At 33.8% G+C, this 12,681-nt stretch overlaps 1 protein-coding gene across 1 annotated transcript in view; it reads right to left on the bottom strand.

Annotated features, from left to right (window-relative positions):
• LOC149426522 (uncharacterized) overlaps nucleotides 1-12,681 on the bottom strand; it is a 126,475-nt gene that overhangs the window by 12,093 nt on the left and 101,701 nt on the right. The window lies entirely within an intron of this gene.

The raw sequence follows: 12,681 nt of genomic DNA, 5'->3' as shown, positions 1-12,681 counted from the left end.
AGAATTTGAACAAATCATCAAACTTCAAGGTTAATTTTTAAGTTCCGTGAAATTTTTATTGAACTTGGATAGTAACAGAATTTCCACAGAACTTGAATTTTGTTTTTAGAATTCTGTGAAAAGACCCATCCTTAGTTTTACGTTTTATCCGAGTCATTTGGTTGCTTATCTGTTGAAGTCTATCAGATGAAAAACAGTAAAATCATTTATATTTATAGGATGAGTGCTGGTTGGTTGGTAGAAATTGCCGTCAGGAAATAGAACCGCCCATTAGACGAGTATAAAGAAGTAATAAACCAAATAACTGACGCAAATCATAATATTACACCGCAATAAGTTAAAACATTCTCACATTCTGGTAATGAGCATTCATGTATTATGATACAATGCAAATAATACAATTTTAGGGTAAATAGACCAAAATAGAAAATTATACCAAAAAACAGTAAAGTAAATATTTCAAAATAATGAATTAAAAGTGTTAATATTATCTAGAGAGTCCAGAACAAGTCCTAGACTCAATACCTGATACCCGATACTGAACAGCAAGATGTGTCTTCCATTTTCAGCAAGGTAAATGAGTACCGAGGGAAATTTCTGTCTGTAACCCTTAGGACGGGTTGTTTCGGAGAATTTATTTTTTAATTTCCGGCAACCCGTGCGTTTATTGCAATAACATAATCATATACAAACGAGTAAGTAACCCGCCTCACTAGAAGATTTCTGTTATGAGTTGAGAATTTGAACAATTCATCAAATTTCAACATTCATTATCAGGTTCTGTGAAAGTCATATTCAAGTTCGGTTATTATATCATTATAGGCTAGTTGCTTGAAAGAACTGAAATACACAGAACTTGAAAAAATCTTTCACAGAACTTGAAAAATAACTGAAATTTGATGAATTGTTCAAATTCTGCGACACAACCCGTCCTCAGAGCTTCAATAGTCGAACCTAGTCATCTTCTTCGCCATCGCTTTTTCGGCAAGTGTAGTTATATAGATATTTTTTTTTAAATATAGGTAATTGTTATTATTGTCTATTATTGTTTACTAAAACTTTTCCTACCTAAATAAAAGTCTTAGTTTTCTCAATATATAAATTATTTTTATCAAATAAAAAGTGTTATGGTATTAGTATACTTTTCATTATTAAAATGCATTGCAATGCAAACTATTTGTTTTGTTTTTTTTTATGTTCCTGATACATAGTATCACACAGATATCTCAGTTTATACTATTGAATTCCTTATCTCTTTACAGACCTCCATGAAAATCACATCGATCACCATTTTAAAACAACATATTTATTTCGACCATGGAATGTGGACCACCTTGCCCCAGCAGTTAAATAAGTACTTGGAGTAAGTACGTAAAGTTGAGTTAGGTTAAAATATGTTGATAATCTTTAGCTTAGCGAGCATCAAACGTGCATCTAATCTTTGAAAGCTTTTTATTAAATAATTACTTAAACTTTTCGCATAATAAGTTTGGTAATTAATACCGATTCCATAATAATATGCTCTCCTCACGCTAACATATTACGCCATAGCTTCAAAATGCGTGTATTTATTTTCAATAATATGTAGTTTTTTATGTGAAACCGCACAAGAGCATCTGGAGCCAGTGAGACTATTGCATCCTCAATTGGGGTATGTTGTGAGGCTGAAGGTAGTGGGGAGGGAAAGGAGATGGGGAAGTGGTAGGTGAGGAAGTACCTGGCTATTCAGATCTTGTCACCAAACACGGACAGAGCCATTCCAAGCAATGTTTCAATTCTGAATAGCGGTCGACGATACTGAGAGTATATTCCACTGTATAATGTACCGCAAATAAACTGTATATGATTTTAAATAAGTAATTTGTGATATAACAACAATTAATCAAATAAAATTAACTTGCTCACGCCGGGATTTGAACCCGCGACCTTCAGCTGTCTAGTCGAGAGCCTTACCCATCGACCACGGAGGCCGAATTTTGATGGTATCTGATAGTAGCCTTGATTTATTTTAGATTCGGTTATGATCAAATGAGAACAGACACATGTTATCTAAAACGCAAATATAAAACCAATTAGAGCTTGTTCTTACCTCGAAGATTTAAGCGCATCATATTTACATTAAATGGTTTTGAATTTATGACATATTATATTATTCATTTTAAATTCCTGTTTTGAGTTATTATGAAAACATCACATTGAAAATTATTCCGTTTTCGGTTGATCTTGTTTTTATTTAATAATTTGTTTGATTTTATAAGAGCTCCACTCCAATCGTTCTATAGTACTTTTGACATTTTAATATACTTTCTCATGCCCAGTTTAAATATCATATATCATCATAGTCACGACAAAATACAGAATAATTCTCAATATCATATATTGTTTTATCATAATCACGACAAAATACAGAATAGTTCTCAATGTCATATATTATCACGGTCACGACAAAATACAAAATAGTTCTTAATGTCATATATTATTATAGTCACGGCAAAATACAGAATAGTTCTCATTATCTCATATTGTCATAGTCACGACAAAATACACAATGGTACTCAATATCATATTTTATCATAATCACGACAAAATACAGAATAGTTCTCAATACTATATATTTTCATGGTCACGACAAAATACAGAATGGTACTCAATATCATATATTATCATAGTCACGACAAGATATGGAATAGTTCTCATAATCACATATTGTCATAGTCACGACAAAATACAGAATGGTACTCAATATCATATTTTATCAAAATCACGACAAAATGCAGAATAGTTCTCAATATTATATATATATATATATATTTTTTTTTTATAGTGAATACCTCACAAGAGTCCCAACTGCTCCCGTCTGGAGCCAGTGAGACTATGGCATCCCCAATTGGGGGATGTTGTGGGGCTGAAGGTAAGTGGGGAAGGGAAAGAGGAAGGTGGGGAAGTACCTGGCTACTCAGATCTAGTCACTAAACACGGCTAAAGCCATTTGGAGCAACGTTTCAATTCTGAATGGTGGTCTTACACCAGGGCGATACTGGTAGTATCTTCCACTCTGGAACGTGCCGCAAATATACTATCTATTATATTTTAATTAATTAATTGTGAAATAACACAAATTAATCAAATAAAATTTATTTGCGCACGCCGGGTTCGAACCCGCGACCTTCGGAATGGCAGTCCAATGCGTTCCCACTGGACTATGCCGGCCGTCATATATTATCATAATCACGACAAAATACAGAATAGTTCTCAATATCATTTATTATCATAGTCACTACAAAATACAGAATACGATCGTGTGGATGGTTTCACTATTTCTTTACACCAATAATAATATCAGCCAGAAGAAAGGGGAATGCGCCAGTTATTGGTATTTCTAATTCAGACGGCGTGATATTAATAAAAGCCATTTATTTTTGTAGAAAGATCTCAGGGACTCTGGGACCTACTATAACTGCTGGGCTTCTTGGAGGTTGGGCACATAAGGCAGTTACTACGCTTTACTTGGTAGGAAAACTCTATTGTTTATTTAGTAGTTACTCGATTAAACATTTGTATATGAATTAATCGTACGTGTGTACTTCCGTATCTAAATCAGGTATAGGTACTTATGTGCCTTTATAGGTATATTGTTTAGTCACTAAAAATCTTTTTCGAAATTTAATTAATTAATCCTGGTGTTAGTAATTATTACTGTCTTCGCAAACAAGCTTTCGCTTTGCTAGCGATGCTTTTTGAATTATTGGTAATGACGTATTGAAAGATAAATTCATTTTAAATGGTATTTAATGAGTACTTAGATTTCAATGAGGATCTGGATGGTCAATTAGTTATTTTTACTCCCGGGACACTTTTTACTGCTCGGAGAAAACTTTCTGATAAAATATAATACTAATTTATTTTAAATCTATAAAATTTTTTCGTATGCCTGTTAAAAACGGGATTGTAGGTCAGTAACGAATGAATTGATAGGTATTCTGATAAACTGTAAGTAAAATAACAATGTTTTGTCACGATGTCGGAACACGATTTATTTCGAATTTACCAACACTTTATCAGGAAGCAATACCTTTTCTAACAGGGTGACTAATAATTTGAAGAGATTATCAATAAATCAGCATTACTCATTTCCGTATCTAGCCTGTAGCCATGGTCATTTAGCAATGATACATTTGACCCGATGAGAGCCCCATCAAACATCGTCCGTAAAAAACAAGACTGCAAGGATACAATTTTCTAATGAAATTATTAATATTAAAATGTGCTTCCATATAATTTATTCCATATTTATACAAAGAGTGCTGATACTTCCGTAGATTACTTAACCATTAACGAACTTTAAATAATTAATTAATTAATTATGAATTATTTAACCACAGTACTGTGTAAATGAATTGAGGATTTTTGTCGGAAAACCGTTGATAGGGAAATTAGACGACACCATTGTACATGTGGGCGAATAATAATCATATTTATCGACTGCATTAAATTGTATTTTGTTGTATACATTATATGTCATTAGCAAAAAGTTACTCATTAGAATAAATATAACCTTGGTGGAATGTACATTTTGGAACATTCGGTAAATGATGAGTTAACAACATTATATACCTACAGGAGTCTACATAAGTCTAGACCCCTTCCGGTTCCGTACTACGGTTGTTAACCCTTTCACACCCGGATTATTGTTTCCACATATATAAAATATGTAATGCTTGATAATAACGCAGAAAATTATTTAAAAAAATTTTGTATTTTTTTTTTTTTTTTTAGAAATTATTTTACGTTAATTTGGATTAACATTGGACGTCAGAGGGTATTCTTTAAATAGTAAGGTAAAATAAGCATAACACAAAAGTAATACAGATAACTGTTTCATGTCAAAAATGCACGTTTACAATGTAGTGATAATCTCTAAGGTTTGAAAAATTTTTTAACTAAAATTCATTCAGAAATAAATAAATAATCTTATTATCCTAGATTATCTTTAAAAATTCGCCATACTAGTCGAAAACATGTCCGCCGCTACCAGTGTTAATTTGAATGAACATTGAAATTCATTTACGATATTCTGGCAAATTACTGTGAACAGTGAATTGAACTGATGTTATTTTTATAGAACACATCTTTATGCGTTCAAATATTTGTAATTCGAGTAGAAAATATTGATATCTCACATTACATGAATTAATCAATGACGGCAGAAATTCGATGAAACTCACAATCAGCAGATGTCAAAATATTTGTCGTTTTTGTGGCGGGAATAAGGATTTCAACCGAGTGGAAAAAATTGACGCCACAGAAAAGATTACAAGCTATACGAAAACAAAAACATGGCTTTTCTAAATCACTACCGTTACGGCAAAAAAAAATCACAAATTTCGTGTTAATTTGAATTAACACTGGGGCTCAAAGGGTTAAGGAACTTTCAATGTTTACAAATAAATATGAAGCCATTTACTTTTGTTATTATTACGCAACTCACAATAATAATAACCAGCATATTTTGATTTGACCAAGGAAATCAATGATCTACCTTGGCACACATTCCATATTCAAAGTTGAACTATTCATAATATACTCTTGATAATATGGCTTGTGTTAGGTAAACGACCTTTATTAACATTGGGTTAAGAATTTTATTTGATTGACAGTGGATTTACAGAAAGAAATCTTACCGTATTAAATTAGGCAATTAACTTCTATCTAAGGTTAAAAATTGCTACTTACCAATGGAAAAAAATGTAGATTGTCCGTTCATACGAAAGACGTACACAGGCCCGATATATCAGTTGCTCTTAAGCTCGGCTTGGTTGTTATGTTGAGCACATCATTCGTATATAGGTCGTAAGCTTAAATACCACCATAATATTTAATATTTTGTCTGGCATTAATAGAGGAGATTTTTTCTTTGCAAACATAACTACTACTGTCATCGCGATGTTTAAAAATGTTAACGACAACAGTAAAGTTGTTTATTTTTACGCGGGTTTAATTTAACAGTTGAGTTTTGATAAAGTCGCCCTCTTAAATCGGCACAGTACTACATTTTTTTACATAAACCCCCACAGGAGGATGTATGCATGACTATGTCATATTTCGGGATGCTGCGTGGAGGTTCTTGCTTAATGAAAGGAAAGAGAGTAAGTTCTGGGAAGGTAAAAGGTATGAGTGTTGGGTCTATGTGTCCAGGAGCGACGAACATATGAATATATCTCTCCTAGTCCTGTGTTGATTGTGAATGACCCGCTCTTTGAAACCCGCTCACGAGCTACTACTAACTACCTAAGTCAATAAAAGTGAATAAGTCCAACAATAGTGAAAGCAGCCGGGTGACGGGTAATCGAACCGAATGACCAGAAACCCGATTACAGAGCGGGTTTTTGCCACCCGCTCTTGACGCTAGTGGGCCGCAAGCGACCCGGGTCGTCTAAACTCTAAACGATCGATTGATCCAGCTCTATCCCTTCCACTGCAGCGCAAGGCGATGGGTCTAGAGACAAAGGTGTTGGTTATCGAATAAATTGTTCCTAGGACGACGGTAGCCAAACCCGCCTCTCAAATTATGCAAGGATACTAATTGTGAATAGTATTTGTTTTCTTGGAGTCCGTGCACTATTCATGAAATTATGCCGAACCTACACTTTACCTACCCAAACTGTTTTAGATTGAGTATTTTTATCAATTAACATCATCGACACTCTTCACCGCTTGATGAATCATCGAATTCCATACTGATAAAAGTAAGCAATTTACGTATATTTCGGTGAGACCAAAGTAAGTAATTATTTACGTAATTGTCAAATTTGACATGATGTGTCTCTGCTAACACCTCGGCGTCAAAAAAGGGAACTACTTTGCGGCTTATCAAGGATTAAGCGGCCAATTTAGCCCGTATACATTTTGTTTGAGGATCGTCGTACTTAGGGAGGATAAAGAGCAACTTATGTATGCACGGGCCATTGTGGCATAGTGTAGTTGTAGTGCAACTTATATAGTGGTTGTGTGTAAAATCGATAACCAATTTCGATTAGAATTCTAGTCTTATAAATATTATGCAAGTACGTAAACTTATTCTAATCTTCATTTGAACAGAATTTGATTGAGAAGTATCTACGTAGTTTGCCTCCAATATTTTATTAAATTTCTCTCCCTAAAGTATTTTCTTAGCTACTGGAAGATGACACTAAATAAGCTGACTTTTGAAATATTTTGAGGCTAACGTATGTGATAAACAATAATAGACAGAGACTATGACTTAAGTAGTGGTTCACATGTAATTACGCAACGGAATATTTAAAGGTGATAGTGAATAATCGAGGTATTCATTTCGAAATTATTGAAGCCTGTGACAGACCACGCTATAAGCGCCCTATATTTTCGTGGCTTAGCCTATTTCAGCACATCGCTCGCTATACATTCCCATTAGTGTATGGCAAGCGATATGCTGAAATAGTCTAAGCCACGATGCGAATAGCGTAATGTGTCGCCTACCTGATCATCATACAAAGCAAAATGTTTCAATACCAAAAAGACGATAAATTTATCTTCAAATAACTTGATTATAGTTTAGGAATATGATTATTTATAGTTATAGGTACACTGACGTTAATCTTGGACGATTCTTATATTCCTATAGTTGTGAATTGAGTATAATATTGAACAAAGACATGTGTATTAATCTTGGGCGATTCGTACATTCCTATACGTGTGAATTGAGTATATTATTAAGAGGAAGCCACAAGCCAAAAATGTGTATATTCTTGGTTTACCAATATAATTGTAGGTAAAAGGCATTAAAATCGCTTGACAAATGGAGTCTAGAAACGTTCGATTTCAAGCACAAAACTTGTTTTTATTTATTTTGTAAATAATTTTATAAGAAAGCAAAAAAGTGAATCAAGTGAAACTGTCACAGATAATCTTAGCTATAATACTGTATATTTCAAAAGTTGTTTCCTTTACGAGTTCATACATTTCTATTGAAAGTAATATTTTTTAGTAGTTTACATTTATATTTTTTATTAAGTAATTTATTATTTTATTTGTATTCTACTCAAGCGAAACGATGGGAAAACCTTCAATTTATCTAAAGCATATTTTTTGGTATTCATAATGTATACCGATTCGTTATAAAGATTAATCAAAATGGTGATTTAGCAATAAGCTTCGCCTTAAGAATAAAGATGTGTGTATTAAAATGAAACGACACACTGAGATTTATTATGGTATGCACAATGTTAATATAACTGATTATAATTACGATATTACATTGATGGAAAGATGATAATTAAAAGAACCGGATGAAATGATGTGAACTTTACAATCAGAAGTGGAGGAATTAATGGTAATGCTTTTTGGTGGCTATCGTTTTTCAATATTCCGAAATTTGAAATTTTTCTTGAGTAGTCGTGGCCAGTATGTGGTTAGCAGGTTATATTTATAACAATAAGTTACCTACAACAGTGATTTTATGAATATTTTTACAAATTACCCATCATTACAAAATAATGGCGTACATTGTGGCATATTGAATTAAAGCTCAAAGCTGTTAATTAAATAATATTTTAGCTCCAGAGAGCAAATAAGAAAAATAAATCTAAATAAAGGTGACATGCCTTACTGCGGACTGATGCTTTAAAATAATAAACGATTGAGTTTGGAGTTATCCTTTTGATAGTGTAAAACAATTCTACCCAATGAACTAATATGCTTGGCCATTATAACGTACCGTGAGCATGTTCCTTCATTATAACATCCGTTACATAATGCGAATACGTAATCTAATCCTTATGCAAGTCTTCTTCTTTTTTCTACTTTCTATATTAAGTTTTATAATTTTCAACATGTTTGTATATTTAATCCATATGTTTACACTATATAACTTTGTTTCATTGGTCACCATGAAACAGGCAACCGCCTAGTATGCTGATTTAATATATCTATTATCTGTAAATTTCTTAATTAAATATCATGTCTTTAATTAATTGTTAAAAAATGTTGTACAAGGTTCATTAGAAAGAAGGAGACGTTATAACGGATCTGGATCTCATTAAGTGTTGAACCTACCGTCAGTGAGAAAAAAAGCTTTCACTTGCTTCTGCCAACATCTAATAACTAACACATTAAAGTCTTAACATACCGCCCTTGAGATTATTTTTCACAAAAACGGCGCTGCACAAATATACAAATCATCCGAATATTATTAATTACAGTGATCACCTACCTAGGCGTCTACTGGTTTTTACAAGGGGCGTCAAAATATTATTCGCGCCAGGCGCCGTTTCGCTCAGTGCCACCCATGGATTTAATGCCCAAAATGGACATAAACAATGAACCTTTTACTCTTCTTTTCCTTCGATCATTTTCCAAGTTGCTTGCCTTGAGCAGAAACTAATCAAACGCCAAACGTTTCATATAAGGCAAACACCAAACGTGACAATTCTTTAAGGTGCAGGTTCCAATTTCATATTTCATCTAAGACATCTATAACGTAACCATAGTGACCATTCTAAGGTTGCGCGTGCAGTCAGACGAAATAATTCTTTAGTTTTAATTGATATTTTCCCGAAATTTGGCTCAAAACCAAGAAATTGCCCTAGATTCATCGTCACTGGGGCAGACGCTCACAGCTCACCTCAAGGCTCGGCGCCAAGTAGGTAGGGCGATTGCCCCGTTCAGACAGAGCGATTTTAGTTGAAAGACTTTAATTGAACGACAAAAATTGAACAAGATTTAGTTCAGACGTTTCAAAGTTTTTAATCAAGATGGCGTCAAGTGAAGTTATTGCTGCGTTCGTCCCTATGATTTCGGACCTTTTACGGAACGAATTACAAAAAAGCCCAAAAAACGTCGTATGTGGGCCAGAAAATGGATTATAAGGAGAAAGAAATTGGGTACTTCTAAAACTATATTGAGAGAGATGGCGTTAGAAGATACCGAAGGCTATCGCAATCATTTGAGAATTTCGGACGAACCATTTGACGTACTGTTATATTATATATTAATATAAAATTCAAGAGAAAAATCCAAAAACAGGACACAGTTATGCGCACGGCTATCCTGGCAAAACAAAGTTACAAATTACGCAACGACACCTGGAAACGGGGGATTCTTTTTCAAGTCTGGCTTATATGCATATAAGTTCCAAAAATACGATATCATTGTTTATAAAAGAAGTGTTCTTTGCAATAATTGATGCCCTAAAATTTGTTATCAAGGTAAAAATAACTATTTTTTGAAACATTTAGAAACGTGCTATTAAATAATAATAACTACTAGGTTACAGTAACATTATAAAAATAATATTATTAAGTACAGTGTCACGGGCATTCCTATTTTTGTAAACTTCTTGCTTCTGATCCCAAAGACAGGGATGGCTTTGGTATAGATCCATAAATCTAAACATCATATAAACCGACCCTCTGCTGAAAGTGTGTTTACATTTGTCGATTGTCTTTCAAGTATCATTCAACACAGAGTTGATCAACTAAAATCGCCCTGTCTGAAAGGGCTAGAAGTAGTGGCTATCTCCTACTTATCCCGAATACCTACCTATCACCTACTTTACCCAAGTTCCAGATATCACGTAGCCTGCTAGTGGCAGGCTATCGCGCGGCCGTAGCAAGCCATGAGGCGGAACAACGTTTTAACTTTATGGTAAAAATCTGCTTACTACGTTATTGGAAACATTTTAACCACGTTCTAAGAATTTCAAACGTGTGGGGTCTAGGTCGAGAGATCATACTGTCATACTACTCGTATTAAGAATACAGTAAAAATATATGCAAATAAGATAATATCGTTACAATTTTCTTTTTCGCTAAGTTTGTTGTTGTTTTATATTATTGCTTACGGTAGCGAGTGGAAACAGACCCTACTACAAAGGTTCGTAGAAAATACTTAGCAGGGTTCGCTCATACAGGCACTTTTCGGGAAAAAAAGCATCGTGCCACTGGCAAACTCGTGACGTAGCTCGAAGTCCATTTGGAGTCATTTTAGAATCTGAAAGGAAGAATCTCCTTCACTTTTTACTATGTATATAATATTATTTTTTGTTAAATCTTAGTTAATTTCCACGCGCCTATGTTTGTACACATACGAGTCAAATTAAAATCGATAAATTGTTATTTTTTAACAGTAACCATGTGTACAGTAGTGAATGATAGAAAAGAGTCGAATTAAATTATGTAGTTTTTTTTAACAGTAACAATGTGGTATTCAGAAGTGAAAGGTATAAAAAGTTGGGGAGACACGAGGAAGACTTAAGGCGAAGCTTAATGCTAAATCACTATTTTGATTAATCTTTATAACGAATTGGTGTACATTATGAATACAAAAAAATATGCTTTAAATAAATTTAAGGTTTTCCTATCGTTTGACTTGAGTAGAATACAAATAAAAAAATAAATTTCTCAGTAAAAATATAAATGAAACTACTAAAAAAATTATATTTTCAATATAAGTGTATAAACGCGTAGGAAAAAACTTTAAAAAATACTATATTATAGCTAAGATTATTTGTGATAGTTTCTCTTGAATAACTTTTTTGCTTTCTTATAACATTATTTACAAAATAAATAAAAACCAGTTTTGTACTTGAAATCGACCGTTTCTAGACTAAGTTTGCCAAGCAATTTTAATGCCTATTACCTACTATATAAGGTATACTAAGAATATACACATTTTTGGCTTGTGGCTTCCTCTTAGCGCATATCTCTGCACTGAAATGATAAAGGTTTGTACGTACTTTGAATACATCACCAATACATACTTTTGACCGATGTTGAATTTTGCAGCCACTCCAGAACAGATGTTCTGGAGCCCCGAAATACTTGAAAAAAAAACCGTTCACTCAGTGCACAAACGGTTGGCTAGTTTGATAAATTCCCCGGAATGTAATCTTTATAGCACAGGCGTCATGTGGGAATCCTGTCCTTGTGCTACTGGTATTTCGATGGAAGATGGTCGGACGAACTAGTCTCATTTATCCGGTACCGGTGCATAGTCGGGAAACGTGTCAAACACACGCCCAACATTTATACTCGGTTGACATAATTTATCTCATGAGACCTGAATGTTTCTACACTCGTTCTTGAGTTTAACAGTTTGGATGTGGAAATATCATTGGGTATTTTATTTAGTCACTGGTAAATATTTTCCATACTCCTCAAGACCCATGTTCACAACCTCATCTTCTTAAAAAGCATCCCCAAAGATGTCATGGGCCCTGAGGGAAATTATTTTCCTTGGGGCCTTCTGTGTGCAGTTAACGTTAACAAATTCTTGTATCTTTATCCATGTTAAAATTTGGCTTATTTTGGTATAATTATGTTGTATCATAAATAAATTGTAGGTTTTATTCCATGCGATGCCACGATGAAAACAGTTTGGGCTATTTCGGTATGAGTAGGGAAAGGAAATGGGGAAGAGGAAGGTGGGGAAGTACCTGGCTATTCACATATGGTCACCAAATACGGCATAAGACGAGACAATACCCTAAAATAAACCTAGAAACTGTCCTATCAAATCTCTAAAATGAAGTGGGAATTTTAACTACATAAGTGTACAAGTTAGGAGGCTGCTTTGAATGACTGTTCCGGCCTTGTGATCTATGAGGTTTTGGTACAAGGCGCTAATAACCTCGATTCGACTTCATCAATGTGGAACTAACACCGC

The sequence above is a fragment of the Hesperophylax consimilis genome, chromosome 1 (assembly GCF_061612785.1).
Source record: "Hesperophylax consimilis isolate HC1 chromosome 1, BYU_Hcon_1.0, whole genome shotgun sequence".
Classification (NCBI taxonomy): Eukaryota; Metazoa; Arthropoda; class Insecta; order Trichoptera; family Limnephilidae; genus Hesperophylax; species Hesperophylax consimilis.
The sequence above is the reverse complement of the archived record's forward strand: the minus strand, read 5'-3'. Positions and strand labels throughout refer to the sequence as shown.